The sequence below is a fragment of the Solanum dulcamara genome, chromosome 4, assembly GCF_947179165.1.
Source record: "Solanum dulcamara chromosome 4, daSolDulc1.2, whole genome shotgun sequence".
Classification (NCBI taxonomy): domain Eukaryota; kingdom Viridiplantae; phylum Streptophyta; class Magnoliopsida; order Solanales; family Solanaceae; genus Solanum; species Solanum dulcamara.
In genome coordinates, this window is record NC_077240.1 from 34,448,989 (window position 1) to 34,461,117 (window position 12,129).

The following is a 12,129-nucleotide window of genomic DNA, read 5'->3' on the forward strand; positions in this document are numbered from 1 at the left end:
TATTTGTGGTATTTAGACTTCCGATTTTGTTGACAAGTACTACCATTTGTACTTAGCTTAATATATTAAATAATAAAAAATACAACATTTATCTTATTCCACATCCTAAATTAAGAGGATTTCTTCATTAGTAAGCTAGCAAGAATATATCAATATGGATTGTGGTGTAGTAGTGAGGCTGTTTATTAATCAGAGGTCTTGAGTTCGAGTCCTGGAATAAAAAAATTTATGTTGAGAGCGTCACCCCCAAATAAGCTCTGTAGTGCGCAATTCAGATTTAATTGGGATTCCACATGCTCCGAATATTGGGTTAAAACCAAAAAAGCAAACAAAAAGCTAGCAAGAATATAATAAAATAAATTGCATTGGAGGTATATATATTGTCAGAAAATAATTGAGGAAAAATTGCGTGTTGCGACTAGGGGTAGGCATAAAAATCGAAAAATCGAACCGAATCGAACTAATTCGATTTCTCGATGTCGGTTCTTCGATTTTTCGATTTGGTGTCGGTTCGTTTTTTCTGAACTTTGATTCTTCAGTTCGGTGTTCGGGTCATGAAACCATGGTGCACCAAAGAACCGAAGTTTTATTAAATAAATTTAAAATAATAATTTAAATTATATTATTTATGTATTTTAGATTCAAAACATAATTTTTATCCAACCTAACGACCCATTTTAAATTTTGACCCCAATTTTGAAGCCCAAACTTAAGAGCCCTAAATTAAACTCAGGTAAGCGTATTCACTATTTAGTCTTCTCTTCATAGTTCACTCCCTCTACTGACTATTCTCCGTTGCTTGCTTCAGATATGATCTCAAGTTATTCAGATGTTTACACACATCGTCAAAAGTCTATTTTCATGCAAGAATTTTTGTATCGAAAAAATGTTTTAAAAACACCAAAATAAACCGAATCGAAGTTTAAAAAATCGAACCGAACCGACCTCGTTTGATTTGGTATATGGTACACACTTTTTCAAAATCAAACACCAAAAAATTGAATCAAATTTTAACAAAATCAAAATGAAGAACCGAACACCCACCCTGGTTGGGACAAGTGAGAACTTTTTGCTTACGAATTCGTGCCATTGGAAGCTTCCGACAAGTAGAAATAAGGTAGAAATAGCACTAGACCCGTTTGGCGATGAAAAGTTTTCGCCTCTTTTTTTTAAAAGAAAATTATTCGACAATTATTGTTTAATTATGAGTATAAATCATATCTAAACAAATACATTTTTTTTGCAAAAAAGTATGATCAAACATAATTTTAATTTTAAATTTTAAATTCTCACAAAGTAAAAAATATCTGATTTTTATGATCATGAATAGCCATTTTTAGCGACATTATTTAAATTTTAGATAACTTTAAAATTATTTGAAGTTAAGTAAAATGTATCGAACGTCATACTGCTCTTTCTCCTTCTCATCCTTCAAATATTCGAATTTGAAATTAAACACCCAAAAGTCTGAAAGTATGAAACTTTGAATTGTCAAAATCAAAATTACAAATTTTCAAGTTTAATTTGAAGTTAACCTTAGCCAAAATCTAACTGCTGCTGAGGATTTGAAATTAGTCTTTGATAGTTCAAAATTACCGCCTCAAAGATCTGAAGTTTGAAACTTTAAAGACGAGTTCAAAAATTTAGAAATGAAAGTTTGAAGAATGACTATGAAGTTGTTGAACATTAAAAACTATTTAGATGCTTTTAGTTGTTATTTATTGAATTTTTTTACAAGTAGTGAGATTAATGTCTCATTTTGTAAATATAGTGATATTTATTTATTCAAACTCTAACGGTATTTTTCTTTCAAAATAAAGCATATACACGGATGCATGCATACAATATCAAAAATATATTAATACATTATGTGGTCGTTTGGTAGAGCGTATAAAAATAATGCTAAATAGAGTGTATTAGTAATGCTTGTATTAGTTATGCTTGGATTAATTATATATAGAATACTTCTTATGCATTGTTTGATTTAGTATATTAAAAATAACATTCATTGCATAAAAATATTTATTTACAAAAATATCCTCAATAATTATGGTGGAAAAGATGTAAAAAGAATTTTGAAGGGTAATTGAATCTTTAATCATGTTAATGCATGCATTAAATCTCCTTGCATTACTAATTCCTACAAATCCATGATATTAGTAATACACACCTTAATACATAATAGAGTTATACATAACATGAAAAAGTGTACCAAACAAGGTACTACTAATACATATAATTAATGTATGCATTAATTTTGCTAATACACTCTACCAAACGACCCCTAATGGTTTATTTGTATGAGAGATAAGGAATAACTAATTTCGAGACTAATTTAAAGTGAGCTTCTATCCCATATTTAGTTGGGATAAAATCACGAGATAATTTATTTCTGAATTAGTTATTTCAAAATTGTAGTGTTATTTTTTATTTCATATTTTGAGTAACTCATGTGACCAGGAGGTCACGGGTTCAAGCCTTGGAAACAGCCTCTAGCAGAAATGCAAGGTAAGACTGCGTACAATAGACCCTTATAGTCAGGTCCTTCCCCGAACCCTGCGCATAGCGGAAACTTTAGTGCACCGGGCTGCCCTTTATTTTGAGTAAAATAACAATTATGTAATAACTAATCTTGGGATAACTTATTCTTCAACCAAATGAGCCCTAATATATTAAATATGTAGAATATGGGACAAGATTGGGGATAAAAAGTTGTACATGCTAACCATGGTGAGAGAGAGGAGTGTCGGGACTTATACCAAGTAAAGTGCATCAAGAGTAAGGACAACAAACTATTGGTGGAGGAAGTGCTCACTAGGCGAAAATGACATAGTCGTACTTCCATAGGCTCTTGAACAAAGAGGAAGACCGAGATATTATGCTATAAAATTTGAAGCACTCATAGATGTGTCGCGATTGTGGGTTTATAATAGTTGAGGACGTTAAGGTGTTGTTTCTAGTATGCTTGTAGGTAGAGCGATTAGAGATGAGATCCTAGTGAAATTTTGATAAAGTGTAAGTCGGATATGTATAAAGTAGTTGATTGAGTCATTTCCAAGACTGTGAAGATGTCACGCCCCGGGAAGATATCCTAGGCATGATCGGCACTCCAAGACCATTGTTGGTTCCCAAGTGAACCACTTGGTCCAATCACACATTTATCCATCAACATTCTATTAGCGGAAGACTTAACTCATTAGAAAAATAATTCATAAGATAAGGCCATAGTCCAACTATATATCTAGTTCAATTAGTAAGACTAGTAAGAATGAAACTAGTCAAAAGACAAAACCAATCGACAACATCAACAATCTAGTCTATGCCTCTATCAACTGTCTAAATGGTGTCAATAACAGGTTCATGGCTACCTCAAAGACCAGAAAGATAAATGTAGTATCCTCTGGAAGCAAGAAGGACTCACTAATTAGCTAAATACGAATAGATCCACAACGATGCACCTGCTGATGAACTTTAGTACCTATCTCTACATTATAAAATGATGCAGGCCCAAATGGACATCAGTACATGAAATGTATGAGTATGTAATATGAGAGAATGAAACATGCATAAGGTAGAATATCATCAACTCAAGTAACTCAATCAAGGGTAAGGAACTCAATCAGGATGTCATAAGTCTAAAGCAAGAGTAAGGTTTAGATAGAGACCAATCATCTACAATCCAATCCAATCCAATCAGAGTACTATCAATACTTATATGAGAGTTTCTCTTATCTGACAACCATCACTTATGAGCCAGTGATAATACAACAAGTCAAAGTTGTTGCCACGTCCGTTCAATACCTTGTTAGGGTAAGAACAAATCAACCAATCATGGATCCAAAACCAATCAAGACCTATCATGCCAGGACAATAAATTAGGAAACATCCGACTTAACGATTCAATTCTCTCCTGTATTTGACTACATAGTTATTGATTTAATTTATTATTTACTTTTACCAAATTCGGTGCTTGATACTCCTCCCAAGACTTAAAGCTCATAAGAATATCAATCCAATCAAATCAACTCAACAAATCTCAATGGACTCTTACTGGTTCCTCAATTCTATCAAATCAAATCGTTCAACCAATCATTCCCAATCATTTATTTAAGAGAAGTTTGGACAATTATTTATGACAATATTCAGTTGAGACCATTCACTTGGGTTCAATTATGGAAATATAAAGGGGTATCAAGTTTCATCAAGACTATCATCATACTAACATCCTAATCACAGTCATGCATTCACAAATTTAAGGCTCTAGACTCAATCCTTAAATGCACACATGTAATATCCATTAATATGCTATTAGGGTTTATGAGACATATAGTTCAAATCATTTATTCAAGAAACTAATTCATAGAAAAGCATGAGTTTATCAATAATCAGTAAAACATGTTAACTTTAAGAAAGAACTTCTCAAGAGACACAATCATGGGGACTCAATCCAATCACAATCAATCTATCACAATCATGGGCACATGGTGGAAAAAAGTCCATATTTTAGTTCAGCGTTACATAACTGGACAGAAGAACAAATCAAAAATATGAAGACCTACTTGAAGAACTCGAACCTTATCCCTCTTTTTCTTCTCCAATTCTTGCTCTAAAATAATCTAAGTGTTAATGAGAGCTTTTGACGTAAAAGGCGACTGTTAAGGGACACAAAATAGTCCCAAAACATCAAGGTTTTGACTTAAAAAGGGTGGGAAAAGACAAGAATACCTTCATAAAATTGACTATAGCCGTCTACAAGTCAGTTCTTCGACTCGTAAAAACCTCTACGGGTCATAGAAACTAGCTCATAAACTTGGAATGAAAAAAGAAAATAGGCTACGACTTAGTGTCTACAAGTCTAAACAACTTGACTTGTCCTGCAGGTTACTAAGACTCTAAGAGTCTCTGAAGTTTCTCTATGGCTACGACTCATAGACTATTCGATGACTCATCAACATCCCTCGTAGGAGTGACATTCAATTTCCGGATTTGGCTAAGTGTCAAGGGGTTCTACGAGTCTCTTTCTACGACTTCTATGGGTCGTAGAAACCCACTTGTAAACTTGGACTGAAAAAAGAAAATGGAGCTATGACTCAGTGTCTACAAGTCGTAAACAACTAGACTCGTCCTGCAGGTTACTGAGACTCTGAGAAAAGTGAGTCTCTAAAGTTCTCTATGGTTACGGCTCGTAGACTATTCGACGACTCTTCAACATCTCTCGTAGGAGTGATATTCAAGTTCAGGATTTGGCTAAGTGTCAAGGGGTTCTACGAGTCTCTTTCTACGAATCATAGAAACCCTTAAGAATCGTAAGGTCGATCGTAGGGAGGTTCTCATAACCTAAAATTTCTCTAAGTGTAGAAAGGGTCTATGAGTTATCCCTACGACTTGTAGAACTCGTTATAAGTCGTAGAGAACACTCGTGTTCCACTTATCAGTTTATTTTTCTCTATTTTTCTCATGGTTCTCACACTCCATCTAGGATAGAATAACCCGAGGTATTATAGAACAAGCCCAACGAAATGATATGGAGTATATGATTTTGTTGTTTAAGAATAAGAGTGACATTCAAAATTATAACAACTATAAGGGTATTAAGTTGTTTAAGTCACACTATAAAGATTTGAGAGAGGGTGGTAGAGAGGAGAGTGAGGAGAGCCATGGATATTTTCAAGAACCAATTTGGATTCATATCGGCATGATCAACTATAAAACTCATTCATTTTATAAAAACACTGGTGGAGAAGTATAAGGAGAGAAAGAAAAACTTATACATAGTGTTCACTGATGTAGAAATACTTACAAAAAAGTTTAATGATATTTTCAGTATCTAAGTCGATTATTCAAGAAAATGGAGAGATTGATAAATATATCACTCATCTTATTGGTGTAGAGTGAATGAAATAGAGGTTCACATCCGGGGTCTTGTATGATACGAATGTGCCAACAAAACTTAAAGGCAAGTTCTATAGAATGGTAGTTAAACCAACTATTAAATGGGGCAAGGTGTTGGCCAGTCAAGAACTCTCACATCCAGAAGATGAAAGTTGCATAAATGAGTATATTACATTGGATGTTTGTTCATACTAGGAGAGATAAGATCAGAAATAAGGTTATCCAGGATAAGTTGAGAGTGGCTTTGGTGGAGGACAAGATGCAGAAAACAATTCTAAGATGATTTGGACATGTAAAGAATAGATGCACGAATGTCCTAATGCTGAGGTTTGAGAGGTTGACTACGGATGGTCTCAGAAGAGCATAAGATAGATCGAAAAAGTATTTGAGAGATATGACACGATTTCAGCTTACTGATGACATGACAATAGATAGACTATTCTAGAGGACATATATTATGGTAGAATACTAATATGTAGTTATCACGATAAGCTAGGCCCTAGATGTGACACAACGATTAAAATTTCAAGAGATTCCAATCAAGCCTCTTAGCATATTATATTTGAGCATACATAAGATAAATAAGAAACAAGAATTAAAGACATGAAAGTGGAATAGAAGTCTCGACATGAATATCTAGATAAAGGAAAAATCAAACTAATCTTCGAATAAGGGGACAACATAGACATAGCCATAGCCAAATCTAACATGCTTCTACTAGTCTAGAAGGGGCATAGGACAATCTCCTATCTCACCAACATTATGTAAAATTCATAAGAAACATAATGAAAACCATAAGTGTTGTGTCCTCGAAATATGAGGACTCACCAATAATAAGAAAGTAAACTCCAAATCTAGCCACGAACGGAATGCGAGTGATGATCGTCGAACCCTACCTTATGTATGATATAATGTATGCAAAAGTATGTTTTAGTACATGGAATGTACTAAGTATGTGAGAAACATGCATAAACAAGAACAATAGGGAATAATCAATATAAACATACGATGCATGACCAATATCTTAAAAACATGAATAAAACTTGGAAACACTTGAAAATACTTCATAAGGTAAATGCATCATAAAACATCATTTAAAGCTTGTAGAATAGAAAATACTTATGTGGAATATCAACCTTAACCGATATTTAATACCATGTGAGTTATAATATGGAATCTGATTTACTCCCACACCAAGAACAGAGAGGCTACTTGTCAAGGTAGACGATGTATAAATATGAACATGAGCTATATGTAGATCCACTAGCTAGGCCATAAAGGCACCTACGGGAGCACGTAGTTTTGTAACTAAGGGTTGCTAATATGGTTCCCTTGTGGATCCCCACCATAAAGTTCACTCGATGCTAAGTCAATCCCAATGAAATACGTAAAACATAGTCATTAGGAAAGGCAATAATCAACCAATCCAATATTACAAAATACATCATAAAAATAGCTTCTTGAAAACTATGATCATAACTTGAACCTGTAAATACTTAACTTTATAAGTATCTAAAACATGATATCTTGTAAATTGTGAGAAAATCTTTCATAATTCATGATTTCTTACATGACAACATACTTGAAAAATAATTCCTAACTTTTATAAATCATACATGATACTTCATAAACTCCATGATCATAAATCATACTTGAAATTGATAGCATAATGTATAGGTTTTGTAAAATTCATAAAAATTATGTAATTGAGATTAAATAATGCATGAATATATCATTATGATTCAATAAAAGAATGATTGAATTGACCCAATGCTAATTGATCAGAAATTAGAATTTAGGAGAAGTTTGTGAAAAGAGAATTGTGAAACTTTTGGGACTCCATGAATAAAAGAAGATCCATGGATGAATTCCCACATATTTGGACTAGGAAGCTTGGATCAACTCTTTCAATGGAAACATGAAGATTTCCCGTCGTTCTAGCCTTGAAGAGAATTGAGAGAAACTTGAGAGAATAGAATTTGTGATTTTGGGAGAATGGGGGGTTTTTGGAGGGTTAAAAGTTAGTTATTGTATAGGATTTAGTCCCAAAAATATCCAAATACATAATTAAAATAATGAGAAAAGTCCCAAATAACCTTCACTTAAAATTTGGCGGAGAACACTTTATATACCACTTCTACGATCCGTGTAAGCTTTTACGAATTGTATAGTGATTCGTAGAAATGAGAGTCAAGTCTGGGCAAAGAGGGAAAACTTGACAGAGGGGTTAAATGGATCGTAAAACCCTTGATAGGCTGTAAAGACTCTTGTGAAGAATACCCCAACCGATCCACTGAAATCTTCCTTTATACGGTGGGGGTCTACCGATTGTCTTCCTCTCCACTAGTCGCAAAAAGTTGTAAAAAATAGACTAGTTCAGGATTTTGAGAGATGAGTTCCACGGACCATCTTACGGTACGTGAAAAAGTCTACAGGTCGTAGACCCTGTTGTAGACTTCACCTAGCCTTTCCCCTTTTCCTGATCATTTTCACGAGACCCCTTAACAGGCCCTGGTTCCTTTCAGGATTCGTGGAAGGGTCCGTATAGTCCCTCCTTATGCCACTTTCCAGTGTCCCTTTCTACTATTGGGTCTATAGTCTATATGACCTTGTACGGACTGTAAGACCCTCCGTATAAGGTCTCTTGTCTAATTTTCTCACAGGGAAGGTTTTACAATAGGTCTCCATGAACCGTGAACATTTGTACGGTCTGTGAGGGACCTTCGTAAAGTCCAAAAAGCCAGTTTATGAAATTTTTCTTTTCAGCTCCATTTTTTGACTTTTCAACTTTCGGGGTCTTGCAGTAGTGGTGTGTTATCTAGTTGTCCGTCCATACTAGTAATCATAGTATTGGTCATGAAGTTTTTTGTCTTCGATATTTGTTGCTTCATTTTATTTATTTTACTTCGATTATCGTATTATTTATTATAGTTACTACTTAGTATGTATTGTTTTACATTCACTTTTATTACTTTTTTTGGACTACTTTGCATTATTTTTCTTTAAACGAGGGTCTTGTAATAACCTCGAAGGTTATTTTTGAAAATTCTTGAAAAATTATCATTTTATTTTTTCTCTAGTTGCCTCGAGTCATGTTTGATAAGTATTTGAGGTTAAAACTAAAATAGGATTGAAAAGTGGAGATTCTTGAAAGTTGAGTTTTGAAAGCTTTAAGTCATTAAAAGTGAGTTTTGACCTCATCTGGAACTATGAATTTTGTATGAAATTTCATCAATTCCATAAGTTACGGAATGCAGAATTTGGTCTAGAAAGGTTATTGTCTTCAGTTGAAAGATATTTACGGCGATTTGGACCATTGAGTTGTGATTTGAGTAGAAGTTAGGCTAAAGTTTAATTTTGATCAGTATTTGATGTTCGGACGCTCAAATTGGAATTTTGTCCATTCCATTGAATTTGGGAAGTGACTTTAAGCCTCTAAAGAGCTTCAGTTTATTTTTCAGAGATTTCGAGGGTGTTTTTATCTTTTTGAGTGGATATTAGTTAAACTGTGACTTATATGGGTGTTGGGTCAAGGAGACTTCGGATACGTATTTGAATGGCTCCATTAAATTTGAAATATCAAGTTTAGTGGGATAATATGTATGATTTGTGTGCATGAGATTCCAAATGAATCTCGAAAGTTCATCTGGAGAAGTTTGAATCTTGGTGTTGTTGTTCTGATATCTGATGTTCCCTCTTCGCATTTGCGATACCTTTTTCGCATTTGCGAAGGGCTGAGTTCATGACCTCCATGTTATGGGGAACTCGATCGCGTTCGTTGAGGGTTAGGATGATGACCTTCACACTCGCGTGGCAGAGACCGCGATCGTGAAGGGTCTGAGCAGTTGACTTCTGTGTTCGCGGGGTCGTGATTGTGATCGCTAAGAAGAAAATTCATAGACATAATTTAAATTCTAAAATCGTGATTTCTTCCCCATTCCACAATTGTTGAACCTTGGGAGCTCTATGAAGGCGATTTTAAAGTAGGATTTCAAGATAAATCTTTTGGGTAAGTGATTTTAACTTCAATTCTTCATTACCCATTTATTATTTCATGATTTTAACATCAAAATTAGTTATTTTAATTTCAAAATTGAGGGATTTTTCATAAATTTGAGTTTTGATAAAAATTGGAGTTTAAGCATGATTTCAACTTGTTTTTCGATAGGGTTTTCACTAGTGAGTTTCTAAATCCCTGGGTAACATGTTTTTTTTTTAAAAAATCATATTTTTCCTTAATTCTCATGTTTGACTTTTTGGGTAATTTAGACCAGTTTTCAAAAATAATAAAATAGGTATCATTGTTTGTGATTTCTTATGAGGATAATTTATCTGAGTAGACTTTGTGGATTCGAAGGCACATCGTAAGAGGAAGGGTCAAGTGCCAAATTATTTTTTATTCTCTTTTAAGGCAAGTGGACCTCTTCAACCTTCTGTTAAGTGTACTAAGCCTTGTATGCCATAGTGTATGTTTAGGAGTAATGGGGAATGGTGAGGGTCCTTATAGATTATACTTGTTATCGATTTTTGTTCAACTATTATTAATGATTATGTGGGATTAAAAGAAAATGAAATTGTTGATATGATAATTGTGTGATATGCCACAGATGACTCAGAAGGTTATGTTGATTCACTTTCAATGATGTATCATGATTGTGTGTGTGAATATCTCACTGATGTGGAATTTGTCATTTTTTTATTATATATGCAAAGGTGCTCATTTGATTGGCCCTGAAATATTATCATGGGATCCAGATTCTTGATGTTTATGTCGATGGAAAATGGTTTCGGCGAGTGATGTTTATACCAATGAAAAATGATTTCAGTGAGTGATGTTTATGCCGATGGAAAATAATTTCAGCGGATGTATGAACTGGTACATCCTTGGAACCTACTAGTCAGCGGGTGTTCGGAGTGGTGCATGGATAGATATGTCCCCCATGAGTCCCGACTAGGGCTGTTCACAGTTTTGGTTAAAACCAAAACCAAACCAAAAATTTAACCAAACCGAATAAAAAAACCGACATTCAGTTTGGTTTGGTTTGGTTTGGTTTTAAATTTGAATAACCGATAATATTTGGTTTGATTATGGTTATAGAAAAAAATAACCGAATAAATAACCGAACCAAACCGATAATTATATACTTAAAATTTATAATTATTTATATTTATAATATTAGTTTTTCATAAATAATTAAAGATATTTTATACGTTTTAATTATTAATTTAATATTAATATACTTATTTTTAAGGCCCAACAATCCAAACCCAACTCTTAAGCCCAATTATAAATTCTAATAAACACTAAACAGCGGTCCAAGTCCAACAATCCAAGCCCATTAGCCCAACTCTCAAGCCCAATTCTAAATCCTAAATTCTAAATCCTAAATTTCTAATAAGCACTAAGCACTTGAGCAGTAGGCAGCAACATAAAGTAAAAGTTAAAACTTTAAAACCCTAGTATCTGTTTTCCTTTTACATTTTTGTTCCTCTCACGTTGGTTTTTCACAAAGTCACAGACTCACAATCATAGACTAACAGTGAAGGCTCAAGAGCAACCTCAACTCCTCAACCCCAAGTATAAAATTGTCAAATTTTGAGAAGGTTTGTAAGGAGTTTTTCAAATTTTAAATTGATTTTAAGTTGTTTTCTTTTTTTTTTTCCGAATGTTTAAGTTGTTTCATTTTCTGTTTTGAACCTCTGTGGGTCGTGAGGAAAAAAGAGCTTCATAAGAATTTGAAGAATGTAGAGAGAGAATATTTGAATTATCTCGGCTAGTCATAAACCGAATAACCGAATCAAACCGAACCAAACCGACAATAACCAAACCCGTGGTTATTATTTTACTTGGTTTGGTTATGATTTTAGACATTTAATAACCGATTAAATTGGTTTGGTTATGGTTTTAATCAATAACCGACCCAAATCGAACCATGAACACCCCTAGTCCCGACTTGCTAGTCAGCAAGTGTGCATTAGTAGAACATACATACACTATTCACATTGCATTGCATTTTGCATCCCGTTATCATTTTTGACTTGTATGAGTGGATTTTTATCTTTTGTGATTTTTGGACTCTAAAAGGTCGTGATGAAGTTATGAAGATTCTTATGTGTGATTTACGATGTGTTAATTTTATTGAGTTGCTATGTTATTTGTAAGATTGTTAGGTTTGATTGGTCTGACTTCTATGCAGGTTATAGTATATGGAGGATCGGATGGTGTGTCAGGGTGCT